Below are 14424 nucleotides of genomic sequence, written 5' to 3'. Positions count from 1 at the left end.
TTGGAAATCAAGAAATAATTAAAACAGACGCCATGCCGCATCTATCTTCTGTCTGTCCTTGTAATCATCCGTCCTGAAGTCCCACATACAAGCCCTCTTCTCTATCTCTACTGTTAAAATCTCCGTGTCGATTTTCTCTGCGTCCAGACAACACATTGTGGAAGAAACACACACACGCCACGGAGAACGCAGCACTGCCTGTTGTCAGCTGGCCACTCAGCTCCGGTCCCGGCACTGCCTGCCTGTTGTCTGTCTGCTGGCTTCACATCTGCCGCACCGTCCGTGTGAGCTGGCCAACTGATTCTCACCGCGGGTGGTGCGGCGTGCAAGCAGCGAAATTCTGCATCCGCTGACGTTCCGCCCAGTGTGGTCTGCTGCATCCACCTCATGCGCCATAGTGGTACGTCCATTTACCGTTCCGTACGTATTCAGCTCGTGTAGTCCCAGCCTTATGGTTGAAAACGGCGTCCATTAACTTTCGCGTTCGGTTAGCGAGTGCACGTATTACCATCGATAGCGCTGTGAGTGAGTATAGTCCGTGCAGATAATACTGTGACCATAAAAGACGTGTAAACACTCTTCGTGTTCATACGATGTAAGCTTTCACTGGTACTGACATCACTTGAAACTTCCAGGCTAATAGGCCGTGGTCGAAGTATAAAACTTGCTCCTAAAGTTTCCGCTCCGACTGCGGGAGACATATTTAAGGGTAAAGATGCGAACTGCAACCAAAACCCAAGGAAGCGCCGAGTTTATGGGCAGTGTAGGGGGCACCACAGTCCATCACGTGACGTAGGCTACGACATTTAAGGTATAGTTTTCCTTCCGTTCGTCAGCACGATTACCGATAGCATTGGGAAAGTGCTGGGCGAGTATGATGTGGAAACTACCTTCAGTCCCACCAGGAATATAAAGGAATGTTTAACATCAGCAAAATATATACTCCATTTTTTGGCTATATCGAGTGTATATACAGTGAAGAGCCAAAGAAACTGGTAGACCTGCCTAATGTCGTGTAGGGCACCCACGAACATGCTCAAGTCCCGCAGCATGACGTGTCATGGACTCGACTAATGTCTGAAGTAGTGCTGGAGGAAAATGACACCATGAACACTGCAAGGCTGTTCATAAAGAGTACAAGGAGGTGGAGACCTCTTCAGAACAGCACGTTGCAAAACATCCCAAATATTCTCAATAATGTTCATGTCTGGCGAGTCTGGTGGCCAGGACAAGTGTTTAAACTCAGAAGAATGTTCCTGGAGCCGGTCTGTAGCAATTATGGACGTTTCGGGTGTCACATTGTCCTGCTGGAATTGCCCAAGTGAGTCAAAATGCACAATGGACATGAGGAGATGCAGGTGATCAGACAGGATGCTTACGTATGTGCAACCTGTCAGAGCGGTACCTAGACGTATCACGAGTCCCATATCCCTCCAACTATACACGCCCCACACCAATACACAGCCTTCACCAGCTTGAACAGTTCCCTGCTGATATGCAGGGTCCATGGATTCATGAGGTTGTCTCGATACCCGTATATGTCCATCCGTTCGATACCATTTGAAAGTAGACTAGTCCGATCAGTTAACATGTTTCCACTCATCTACAGTGTAATGTCGGTGTTGAGTGGCCCAGGCGAGGAGTGAAGCTTTGTGTCGGGCAGTTATCAAGGGTACACTAGTGAGCCTTCGGCTCTGAAAGCCCATATCGATGATATTTCGTTGACTGGTTGGTATGCTGACACTTGTTGATGGTCCAGCACTGAAATCTGCAGCAATTTTCGGAAGGGTCCAGTTCTTGCAGCATCTTTTTCTGGCCGCAGTGATGTCGGATATTTGATGTTTTACTGGATTCCCGATATTCACGGCACACTCGTGAAATGGTCGTACGAGAAAATTCCCACTTCTTCGCTACCTCGAAGATGCTGTGTCCCATCGCTCGTGCGCCGACTGTAAAATCACGTTCGAACTCACTTAAATCTTGATAACCTGCCATTGTAGCAGCTGTAACCGTTCTAACAATTGCACCAGACACTTATATAGGCGTTGCAGACCGCAGCGCCGTATTCTGCCTGTTTACGTATCCGTGTATTTGAATACGCATGCCTATAACAGTTTCTTTGGCGATCCAATCTAAACTTCCTTGTAGATGTGGAATAGTTTATACTGGTACCACAAAGAGAAGTGTTAAAGTGCGTTTGATTGAACACAAGAGAAACTGCGGCATGGGACACACGGATAAATCGGCCGTAGCGGAACATCTTTACCAAAAGGATGACTACGGAATAAAATTCACTGAGACGAGTGTCATATCGAAAACATCTCTTTATCATGCGCTTGTATATAGAGACGCTATTGAGATTTATAAGCACCGTAATAATATTAACAGAAACAGCGGAAGGCATTAAATTAGACAAAATTTAGATGTCATCATTACAGTGTCAGAATGATGATCGATTACTTTCAATTGAGAATGTTTGCATTACAACAGCTAATCTCTTAGCCGACGTCACGCGATGGATTGTGGTATCCTCTACACTGCCCATCTATTCGGCGCTCCCTCGAGTTCTGGTTGCAGTTCGCCACTTTAGCTCTGAAGGTGTCTCCCGCAGACGGAGAGGAAATATTAGGAGAAAGTTTTATACTTCGACCACAGTTTATTAACCAGGAAGTTCTGTGACTTCGTGGATTCGCCAGCGTGGAATAGTCGTTCTCCGCGGCCCGGGTCGTGGCGCGCAGCGCCTGTCTGCTATACGTCAGCGCGGCTCACATCAGCAGCAGCGGCAGCTGACCTACCACCGGCCACCGGGAACACCGGATTCGGCAGCGGAGGCGGCGTGTGACGTCGGCGACAGCAGAAATTGCAGACGCGTCAGCAACAACGGCGTCTGTGTGTGTGTGTGTGAGTAGCAACAAGCGAAGTATCAGCACGGCTGCGAAACGGCATTCAACCTGCGTGTGACTTATTTGCGCCTTGCGTGTTCTGCTTTTACGCTACAGCCAAATAGACTAGAAACTGACTGTGTTTTAAGAAAACAGAAGTGATATTTGCTCCCAGAACTTCACACTGTGAATAATTTGAGACGCGCGCGTCGTGCCACTACGATTGCGCTGTCTCTATATCCACGTAAAAGCGTGGATATCAGAGAGGACTACTCGGTCTCTGCTGGAAGCAGCCATCGCTAGTCCTTGTAGTGACAGCGGATCAAGAAAAGTAGTAATAACGGTTATTTCAGAAGAACAACAGCACACCGAGCGGCAGAAAAACAGGAGCTGTGAAGTCCCCGTGCCAAAATGGCGTCGTCGTTAACGCCTGGAGATGCGTCGGCTGTGGGAATGACCGCCGTAATCGACGATATTCTGACGAACTTCAAAACGGACTGAGGCAAAATAGAAACTTTAACAGTCATATCAGGAACAGAGAAAAACAAAATTTGGGCGGTCATCATCTTTAATGCAAAATGAGGAGAAAAGGAAATAAAATCAGCGTTTACGTAAAGAACTAGCTAACGCCAGTGCATTATAAAGCAAAGATTTTGTGGCTGTTCAGAAATGCTTAAATTGCTGGTACCTAGGTCATCCATCAAAACGTTGCGATAAAGAACGAGTCTGTGGGAAACGTGCGAAGCCAGGCCACAAGACGTCAGAATGCCGAGAAGAAGTCACACTTGTATTGTAAGGTGTCGGGCAAATCTAACACCTTCCATGAAAACCCTGACATGATAAGCAAATCCAGTAGTATGTCACATAGCTCCGAATAAATCGTGACATTATATTAACCAAAGTAATAGGAGTAACGAGTGAGCAAATGGAATACCACAGACTAACACAAGAATGCCTAAATGCATGTCATACCTTCCCACCGTGAGACAGACGCAGTTCCGAGGGGAGAAACAAGAACAGAAGCCGAGAGCAGAACTGTGTTAAGCTAGAAGGCCCTACGATAAGGGACGGACACCCATGTCGCCAGCTAACCGACAGGACCACCCCCCAGCCCATGTTAAAAGCTAGAGCCCTCCAGAAGAACATTATAGATCTTACGATAACACTAAAAGGGCCACACCAGCCGCAAGTTTCGGCGTGAGACTTTTTCGCGTCTCTGTTACGTTGCAAACGTTAAAAACATTGCCCCACCACGAAAAGTAACCGACAGGACCACTCCCCAGCCCATGTTAAAAGATAGAGCCCTCCAGAAGAACAGTATAGGTCTTACGATAACACTAAAAGGGCCACACCAGCCGCAAGTTTCAGCGTGAGACTTTTTCGCGTCTCTGTTACGTTGCAAACGTTAAAAACATTGCCCCACCACGAAAAGTAACCGACAGGACCACTCCCCAGCCCATGTTAAAAGATAGAGCCCTCCAGAAGAACAGTATAGGTCTTACGATAACACTAAAAGGGCCACACCGGATACAAGTTTTAGCGTGAGACTTTTTCGCGTCTCTGTTACGTTGCAAACTTTAAAAACATTGCCCCACCACGAAAAGTATAGCGTTTCTCATTGGATAGACAGAATTTTTGTAGGAGGAGCTTAAGGTTAACATTGAGACCCTGATTGGTCAGATGAAAACACAGCCAGATAGTTTTTTTTTTAAACCAACTTCGGTAAATTATAGTAACGAGAAGTTAGGAAGAGTTGCTTTCGAGACGGCGAGGTGAGTGGAGCTGTGCTGCCTGCCGCCCCCTGACGAACACCGACAAGGTAATGAACGCACGCGATGCCGCCTTTTTGAGCCCATAAGGCTTCACTCAGAACTGCAGAAGTCTCATCTGTTACATCCCCTTCTTACGTAATACTAGTGTCGATAGTCAATTGAAGCTCATGGTATTCACATTTGCTACGTAAGTTAAAATCTGAAACGCGATGATTTTTCTGTTATATAATTATTGAGAAGCCACATCAGCCACTGTAATTTACGACAAGTTAGATAAGTAATTAAAGATAATTGAGGGTCACTGTAGACCATTTTGATAGTTTTCTCTTTTGTGAAACTTAATTTAAACCTAGATTATAGATGTGATATGGCATAGGTCATCCTTCGATCCATTGTAGAACTTGGAAATCCATTCAGGGAATATTCGTTCACATTTTTGTTGAAAGCAGTTGGTTTTTATCACCCTGTATTAAAACATTTCCTTTTATCAATAGTGCAATTTATAAACAATGTTTTGTGAGTAGAATAAAATTTCCAATGGTAAACCTAACTGCTTTTTCGACGTTATTTTACCAGCTAACTAAAAATAGGAAAGCCTTGAACCCCTTCCACTAAATTTAGTTAGTATTAAGATTCTTTTCCAGGGAGTGCAGTGGAGCTGACGCTGAAATCATTAAATAGTTGGTTATATCATCGCTAGTCTCACTGAACTCTTCTGAACTCTACATGTCACGTGTGGTCTGGCGTCTCCTTACCAGCAACAAGTCCCAGGTTCAAACTAGTTAATTCCCTAAAAAACACTCTCAGAGCGTCGTTGCGCGAAAGTGGTAGGGAGACACGACTTAGAACAAACAGACACCACGCAGAATGTTAGAGAATGGCGACCCTGCCAGGATGGTAAAATACCATGATTGAAGGCCGACCACATGCCTAACTAGGTCAGAAAAATATCCTGTTAAAAAATTTTCGTAATAAAAAAATTTATTTTTGAAAGGTATAAATAGTTGAAAACAATAGCTGCAGCGATAGGTAATAATAAAGTATTCAATATATATTGAGACATTCTAGAAGAGACAATAGCATAATTAAATTATGAATTTTAATATTGTTAGAATTAAGTTTTCTCCTCAATGAAGGGCACAGGTGGCGGATACATCGTTAACAAGTTGGTTCTGACCCAACAAGTAAGTGAATGGATTGTCAGTCTTGGGTATAATAAGTGTCAAGTCGTGTGAACAAAAAGTTTACGAAACGCGTGAGATCGTATGAGCGCATCTTGACTCGAAGTAGGGCGCGTGAATTGCTTTTAAAACAGAAAATAAGGGATTCGGAAAGATTAGCAATGGCAGATCGTGACCTTGACCTAATTGAGGTAGAGACCCAGCATGAAGATGGACAGAGAATAGATGACAGTACAACAGACGATGCAGTACCGCGAGAAATAGGACATATAACGCACCATAACGAGCATAATGTACGTCAAGGCATAGAAAACGTAAGTCAGCATACGACAGAGGAGCAGGAAAGTAGAGAGACAGTCGATGAGGATTCTAACTTGCGTCTTGAATACGTAGAACCCATAGTAAAAGTAATCAGAGCTCCCTCACCACTGAGTACAAGGAATTCGAGCAGAAACGTGCCACCGCACAGTTCAATGCAATCGGTTGCAAACCAACACTTGGGCGAAAACACAGAGCGTAGGACGTCGGAAGAAAACGCAATAGGACCCACCAATCTGGCAGAATTATTACAATTAATGACAAGACAAAATAAAGAAATTGCGAACCAAATTCGCAGAAACCACGAGACAAATGCGTGAGATTAAAGAACAAAACAAAAAAATTCAGTTACACCTAAGTCATATTGAAGACGAGGCAAAAGAATCTCGAGAAGTGATAGGAAACTTAATAACAGGTCACGATCAATTGAGAACAGACATTGACAAGGTGCAAGCGGACGTACAAACATTGCGTAATGACATTCAGGACGAGATCAAAACATTACGTAACAACACCCAGGGAGAAGACAAGAAACTAGAGAAACAGATAAACGAAATTGCTAGACAAGCAGCAGGTACAGCGCGTAAAATGGTTGAAAACAGTGTGTTACACAAACGTATCACAAAAGCAGCGCTGAAAAGATATGATAACCGCATAGCCAAAATAGAAGCGCAAACGAACCAACAATTTCAGAAATTGCGAACAGAGTTGTTGCAAACCATTGAAGAGCGTAGTGAACAGGATCGAACAAGCACAGAGTCTGCAACCACATCCGTATCTGTAACAGCACCGGAAAAACAAGCAATTAACGACGATATCATGCATTTTCGATTCCAATCACAGGCGGAAAGTAACCTACGTGAAGTCAGACAGCCTGCACCGCGGGTACGTGAAAGTTACAGTGGACAATATCCAATGGATCTACCACAACCGGAAAGAAGGACGGGAGAAATGATCAGAAACAAAAGTGGCGAAGAATCGCGAATTTCATATGGAACTATGACGAAGTACGACAACGATCATTTCCTCACAGTCAGAAAATTTCAACACTTTCGAGAAGGAAACTCATTACATCCACGAACCTTTATTGATCGATTCCGAGTAGGATTACCAGAACACTGGACGCTAGCACACAAATTAGACTTTATATGTGCACACATGTCAGGAACAGTCGCAGAAACCATGCAAAATGTTGCAATGACACGCCGATCGTACGAAGATTTCAGAGAGAAGTTTCTATCACGATATTGGTCCAGCGAAGCACAGAACAGAGTTAAGTACGAATTATTACAGAACCCATATTTTGAAAATTCAGGAGAGAAGAGTCCCGTGAAATTTTTCGAATTAATGGCAAAGAAAAATCAATGCTTAGATGTACCATACAGTGACGGAGAGTTGATTAAATTATGCGCGATGAAGTTACCATTGAAATACCAGCAATCATTAGTAGGGCGCGGAGGCAATGACGTCGAAGCATTTAAAGGTATTCTAACGGAACTAGAGTTCATATTTTCGGAAGATGACGGAAGAAAAAGACGAAGCGCACGTGAAAACGAAAGCAAAAAGCAGTGGAATCCACAAGACACAGTACGAAGAAACAATAATTACGAACCACGTGATAACTTCGCACCAAGAAACGACAACAGATTTCAACAAAGAACCGGTTATGGATTTAGAAGAGAATATGGCAATAACTATAATTCACCCAGGAACAGCAACAACTATTACAGAGGGAATAACGACAACCGGAACGGGTACTGGAGAACCAATAGACCGACAAATTATCAACAAAGAAACCACTACCAACAAGCTGAACAAGAAAAGAGAATACAGATAGAAGAGGTGGAGGTAAGATCACCAAACCCCGATAAACGTTCGAATTGACAGCTAAGCGCCCATGCCAAAAGGGAATGACGCACCGACCCAGGACAATTGCAGCACCTTGAACAGAGAATTAAATACCTTATCACGAGAAGAGAAGAAGGAAGAAACAAATCCGCAGGGACCAGATGAAAACGAAGACAGGAAAATAAAAATATCGTGTTGGGACGAAATTAATTGGGAGAATACTGACGAGGAAGATGAATTACCAGAGGCATGCACAACGAATGTAGGAGGAAAGGACGAAGTAATGAGTATTGCAGAGCTATTTGAGATGGAAACCAGGGAAAGCGAATTCAATGAGGATAATGCGCAGTCGACAGAAGTTGAAAATAAGTTACTAGTGGGCACACAACCCAACGTATATAATGAAGGAAGTTATGAAGCGATAATTAGAGCATTTAGATGCGATTATGTGGAAGTAGCGACGAAGAAGGAGAAGATAGACGAGGATGAAGAAAAAGTAGAGGATGTTGAAGAAAGCGTAAATGAAGGAAGAAATAGAGAAGAGGAAATAAAAGAGAGAGAAGTAGCAGTCGAAGCTTATCCTACATAAAGTTGGAATTCAAAAGGGAAATTCCTGAAAAGACTCATGTATGATACAGTGGAGGATTCATTGATGCAAGAAGAAGAACAGAACCAACCCTTTCAAATTCAACCAATTGTGAAGGCCATGGAAAAACATATCTCAGTCAATATTGTAATTGATAGCGGAAGTGAACTGACTGCGATCTCAGAAAATTTATTCATGCAGTGTAATGCCAATCAGGAATTGCCAGTTCTGAAAACACGTAAGATCAAAGTAAGAGGTCCTATTAGAAACAATGCTGCGGAAGTTACGAAACAAACAAGGTTAACTCTTTCGTGTCAAGGTCAAAAGATCGAAGCCAACTTTGTGATTATACCTAAACTAACTATAGATTTGATTATAGGTGCAGATTTTTTAAATGAGAGACGAACGATAATAGATATGGGGAAAGGTAGCGTAACATTCGGGAATGTCACTCTTCTCTTTGAGCAAAAGCTAAAATTAGAAGAAATACCAGTTATTAACAAACAATTAAGAATGAAGCGAGATAAAGAGGATGAAGAATTAGAATGGTATGCACAAAAGGGGGAATCGCCTCAACTCATGTTAGAAGTCCATAAAGAAATCGACGAAAATTTGCAAGAAGTTCAAGGTATTTCGGAACACAGTAAAAGAGAATTAGAGGGTATTTTACGAGATAAAGCAGAGGTATTTTTACCTAAGACTGGCAGTATTAAACACTTTCAGTACAAGTTTGAAGTAAAACATCACAAACCATTTAGAGTGCCACCCTATACAATCCCATTAAGATACAGGAGTAAAGTATTCCAGGAGGTATCTAAAATGTTAGATGACGATATTATTGAACCAGCAACCTCCACATATAACAGCCCGCTCCATATTGTACAAAAACGAGATGGGAGCATCAGGTTAGTGCTTGATTCCAGACAGATCAACACAATCATAATCACTGAGACAGATCGCCCAGAAAAATTAGAGGAATTGATACAAAACTTCCACAGTGCTAAGATATTTTCATCAATTGATTTACCGAGTAGTTTCTGGCAAATAGAATTGGCCCCAGAATGTAGAAAATTTACAGCATTTATCGTATTCGGTAGATGTTACCAGTTTAAACGATTGCCATTTGGTTTAAACATATCATCAGCAGCGTTTATTAGGGGATTTAATACTATACTCAGTCCTGAAATTTTACAAAAAAATTACCTGTTAGGTTGATGATGTGATTATAGCAGAACCCTCTTGGGAACATCACAACAACACATTAAATCAGTTTTTACAGATCATGAAAGAGCATAGGGTCACAGTAAATATAACAAAATCCAAATTTGGAAGGCGAGAGGTAAAATTTCTAGGACACGTAATTTCAGAGAAAGGGGTAATGCCTGACCCAGAAAAACTAACGGCAATCAAAGAATTCTGTACTCCACATAATAAGAAAACTCTCAGAGGATTTCTAGGTCTCACCGGATTCTATAAAAAATTTATTTGGATCGACTCTCTCGCAACACCACGCCTATGTGCATTGACTGGAAAAAACACGTCATGGGTATGGGGGTCAACAAGCCAATGAAGAATTTTTAAAAGTGAAAAACGCACTAACAACAGCACCGATTTTAGCACATTCTGATCTAACACAAAATTTTTGTATGGCCACTGATAGCGCGAAAACAGGTTTAGGAGTTGTTTTATTCCAAGAATACGAACAGGCAGGGCTAAGATCATATAAAACAATTGCATTTGCCAGTCGGGTACTCACAAAAAGCGAGAAAAACTATTGAGTCACGGAGCTGGAAGCATTGGCCATTGTATGGGGCTTCCAACGTTTTCGATACTTCCTATTCGGAAGAAAAACAAAAGTATACACTGACCACAAAGCATTAGAATTTCTGTTATCCGCCAAACTAACTCATGGGAGGTTAGCCAGATAGATGTTAATACTACAAGAATTTGACTTCACTATTACACACATACCAGGACCAGCGAATGTATTAGCAGATGCTTTATCACGATGTCCACAGGGTGCATCCAATAACATAGGTTTGGAAGCAGCAGAAGACCAGTTTACAATGTACTATATGAAACAAGTACCTTTCGAAAACTACATTACGACAGCATTGAAAAACATAGGCAAAGAACAGGACAAGGATCCAGAAATACTAGGAATCAAACACAAGTGGATAAGTAAGGATTTTCCACACATTCGACAGCACTATCTCGTAAAAAACAATGTTTTATTTTGTAGACGAAATGTTGCAACGAATCAATGGTTAATTTATATCCCAGATGAACTAATTAATACGTACATATGGTATACACATTTAAGTGATGGCCACTTTGGACCAAAGAAATGCTTTTTAAAAATAAAACAAACAAGCCATTTTTCTAATATGGAAAGACGAATTAGAACAGTATTAGTCAAATGCAAAAAATGTATGAGGGCTAAACATGTCACTTTCCAAACCACCTATGTTTCCAATAATCCCTAAAAAATTAAAACAAATAGCTGCAACAGATTTGATGGGGCCCCTCCCACAGACAAAAAATGGATATATTTTCATATTTGTCGTTTTGGAACTTACTTCTAAATATGTTACCTTGACACCATTAAAACAGGCAACAGGTCTTACTATAAGTAAAGCATTTAGACAAGATTTTCTCAGACAAGTAGGTCGAGTGGAACGAATAATTTCGGATAATGGCCCACAATACAAATCAGTGCAATGGCAGAACACATTAAAACAACACAAAATAAAACCCATCTACATATCTAAGTACAAACCTAGCGTAAATCCAGCAGAACGATCTATGAAGGACATAGTCACTTTATGCCGATTATATGCAGGCAAAAGACACAACACTTGGGATATATACCTTAAAGATTTTCAAGAAGTAATAAATGAAATGCCACATAGCACTACACTACTACCTCCAGTTACTGTACTTAAAAAAATTGAACCCCCAAATATAACAAGAAAAAATGTTAGATTTCCTATTGTACCACATAGACAGCACAAACAAATCATAGCAACAGCACTCTCCAACATCAGAAAGGCAGCCATTAAAAGAAAAGAAAGAGGAGAACAGCAATTAAAAGAACATTCTCAGTAGACCAGAAAGTATTTGTAAAAACACACCATCTCTCCAGCAAACACAAAATACATAAGTTTTATGCTGCATACAAAGCACCTGTCATAATTAGCCGAATTGCTCATGATAATGCTGTGGAACTAATGAACCCAAAAACAGGCAAAACCTTAGGACTTCACCATGTGAGCCATATCAAAAAGTTTGAAGATTAGTTTTATTACTGTTAAATAGTCAGCACAATATTTCAACATTATGTTGCAGATAAGATCGTCAGGAGAAAGAAGAATGAAGAGAGAGGAAGGTGGGAAAAAGAAAATAGTTTCAATAAAAACAAAAACAAAAATAACACCAATAGTACCATAGATTAAGGTGAAGGGATAAAGCGTAGATAGTCTTCACAGCATGAAATACTAAAATGCTATACACCATGACACTACACAAAAATAAAAAACGAATTTGAGGATTCTTGTAGAAGTTAAGACTCAAAATATCTTAGAATTATAACACGGAAAGGGCGCCGAAATTTGTAAAGCTTTTTAAGAAGGTGTAAAACAATGTAGGTACTAGACATATGCTAGACGATTATAAGTAAAACTTTTTGTAAGAACCATTGTAAAAACTCCAGCAAAGACCAGATGCAACGACCCACAAGTTGCAACGAGAGAAGTATCAAGAAAAAAAAAGGACGTAATTAGCGAGACACGATTCCTACAAGGCAGAAGTGTCGAGAGAAGGGAAAGGACAGCGAGACCAACAGAGGGCCCTTGTATCGAAAGTGGGCAGTAAATCTGCCCGCTAAGTGGAACCCTGCTGGGACAGAACACGGAACCACAGAGTGGTGGAACCCTGCAGAGACACGACAGGACACAGAACCCCAGAAGAGTCTCAGAACACCCCGACTCAGCGGAGCGAGCAAAAAACGGCCCGAAGAGAAGACTGCTTGGGCAAGCCACCGCTGGCAAAAAAAAATATGTGTAAAAGTCACACTACTGCTATTAAACAGCACGCGGATGCACGAAACTGAAGAAACCTTCCACAAAGTAAAAATGACATGCCCAAACAATTTATCAAACTGTTACTAAGAGGAGAACTTCAAAGTGACCAGTTATCAATAAATATTTCCACATCCAGCCCCTGAGAAGAACCAAGAATCAAGTAAGAGGCAGAGAAAAAGCAGGAAGAACAGAAGTTGAAGATTCGCAAGATTGAGACCAAGAAAGAAGATGAGTGAAGAATAGACGACATACCTTCCCAAATCCCTATCCTATTGGAAACTAGTCGTCTGCGAAGTATTGCTACAAAAAAAACGACCGCTTTCAGCGACACATAACGATGACTTTCACGCATACAAAGCCAGTAAACCACAAGATTCTGCACTCATAGCTCCATTCCATTATGGAACCTCCACAACAGCAACACACACATGCAAAGCAAACAAGGAACAACAAATGAAGCTGTACATCAAATACTTGCCCACATCCTTCTTGCTCAAGTCCATCACCTTCGTGCAAAAACATTCGCCAACCTCATGCTTAAACATTCATAGGATTGTGTGAATGTGTGAAATCAAATTATGTGATGTAGGAATTGTGCAAAAGAAACGTGTGAAAAACTAAATAAGTTAAGCACACCAGAAGCTAATAAAATACAAAATAATAGTCATTGACTATGGACTTAAGTAAAAAATAGACCATCGATAAAAATAAGTCATTAGTTCTGAAATGGACCGTATATAAAGAACAAACGTAAGGCATAATAAACACTAAAACTATATGCCACTTATTTTCTCCTCATAAAAATAAAAGAATAACTATATTTTACTTATTGTTGGATGTTTTCCCTTTTTTTAACATTTGTACCATTTGTTAGGATAATACCTCAATACTTGAGTATGTATATTTCTTTGTCAAAGCAATTCTTGGAAATAATTCTTATTTGTTAGTGTAACAATGTTGAAATGCGTGTCTAGAAACAAAAACATTTTACTTGTACATGATATTTAGAAAATGTGTTAGGAATAGATTTTACCTAATTACTACATTTATAAAAAAAATATTTCTAAGAAAATCGATGTGAAAGAATCCTCACTTTCGATAACAAACTTCTTAAAAAACAAACTTCACACTTAAATAAAGAAAGAAAATAATTAAAAATAAATAATAATAATATCATAAAAATATTCTTCTCTTGTCAATATAAACATATTTTTGAGAATAATGTGGAAGAATATAAAAATATAAATTAGTAATGCAAACTAGCATAGAACCAGAATAACGTGGCTGAACAATACTCAACAAAATTTAGATAAAGGAATAATTTTTGGCTGATTTAGACAAAGATTCAATCATTGCCTAACTTTAGTGCAAAAATTAAGTTCGAAGGGTGGTGATATGCAAGGTGTCAGGCAAATCCAACACCTTCCATGAAAACCCTGACATGATAAGCAAATCCAGTAGTATGTCACATAGCTCCGAATAAATCGTGACATTATATTAACCAAAGTAATACGAGTAACGAGTGAGCAAATGGAATACCTCAGACTAACACAAGAATGCCTAAATGCATGTCATACCTTCCCACCGTGAGACAGACGCAGTTCCGAGGGGAGAAACAAGAACAGAAGCCGAGAGCAGAACTGTGTTAAGCTAGAAGGCCCTACGATAAGGGATGGACACCCATGTCGCCAGTTAACCGACAGGACCACCCCCCAGCCCATGTTAAAAGCTAGAGCCCTCCAGAAGAACATTATA

The 14424-nt window shown here is 40.8% G+C and overlaps 1 protein-coding gene across 1 annotated transcript in view; it reads right to left on the bottom strand.

The window, feature by feature from the left end:
• Window positions 1-14424, bottom strand: part of LOC126235320 (retinal guanylyl cyclase 2) — a 456575-nt gene that overhangs the window by 50356 nt on the left and 391795 nt on the right. The gene's annotated exons all lie outside the window — the stretch shown is intronic.

Source organism: Schistocerca nitens, chromosome 2 (genome assembly GCF_023898315.1).
Source record: "Schistocerca nitens isolate TAMUIC-IGC-003100 chromosome 2, iqSchNite1.1, whole genome shotgun sequence".
NCBI classification, from domain to species: Eukaryota; Metazoa; Arthropoda; class Insecta; order Orthoptera; family Acrididae; genus Schistocerca; species Schistocerca nitens.
Note: the sequence above shows the minus strand (reverse complement) of the source record. Positions and strands in the feature narration are given on the sequence as shown.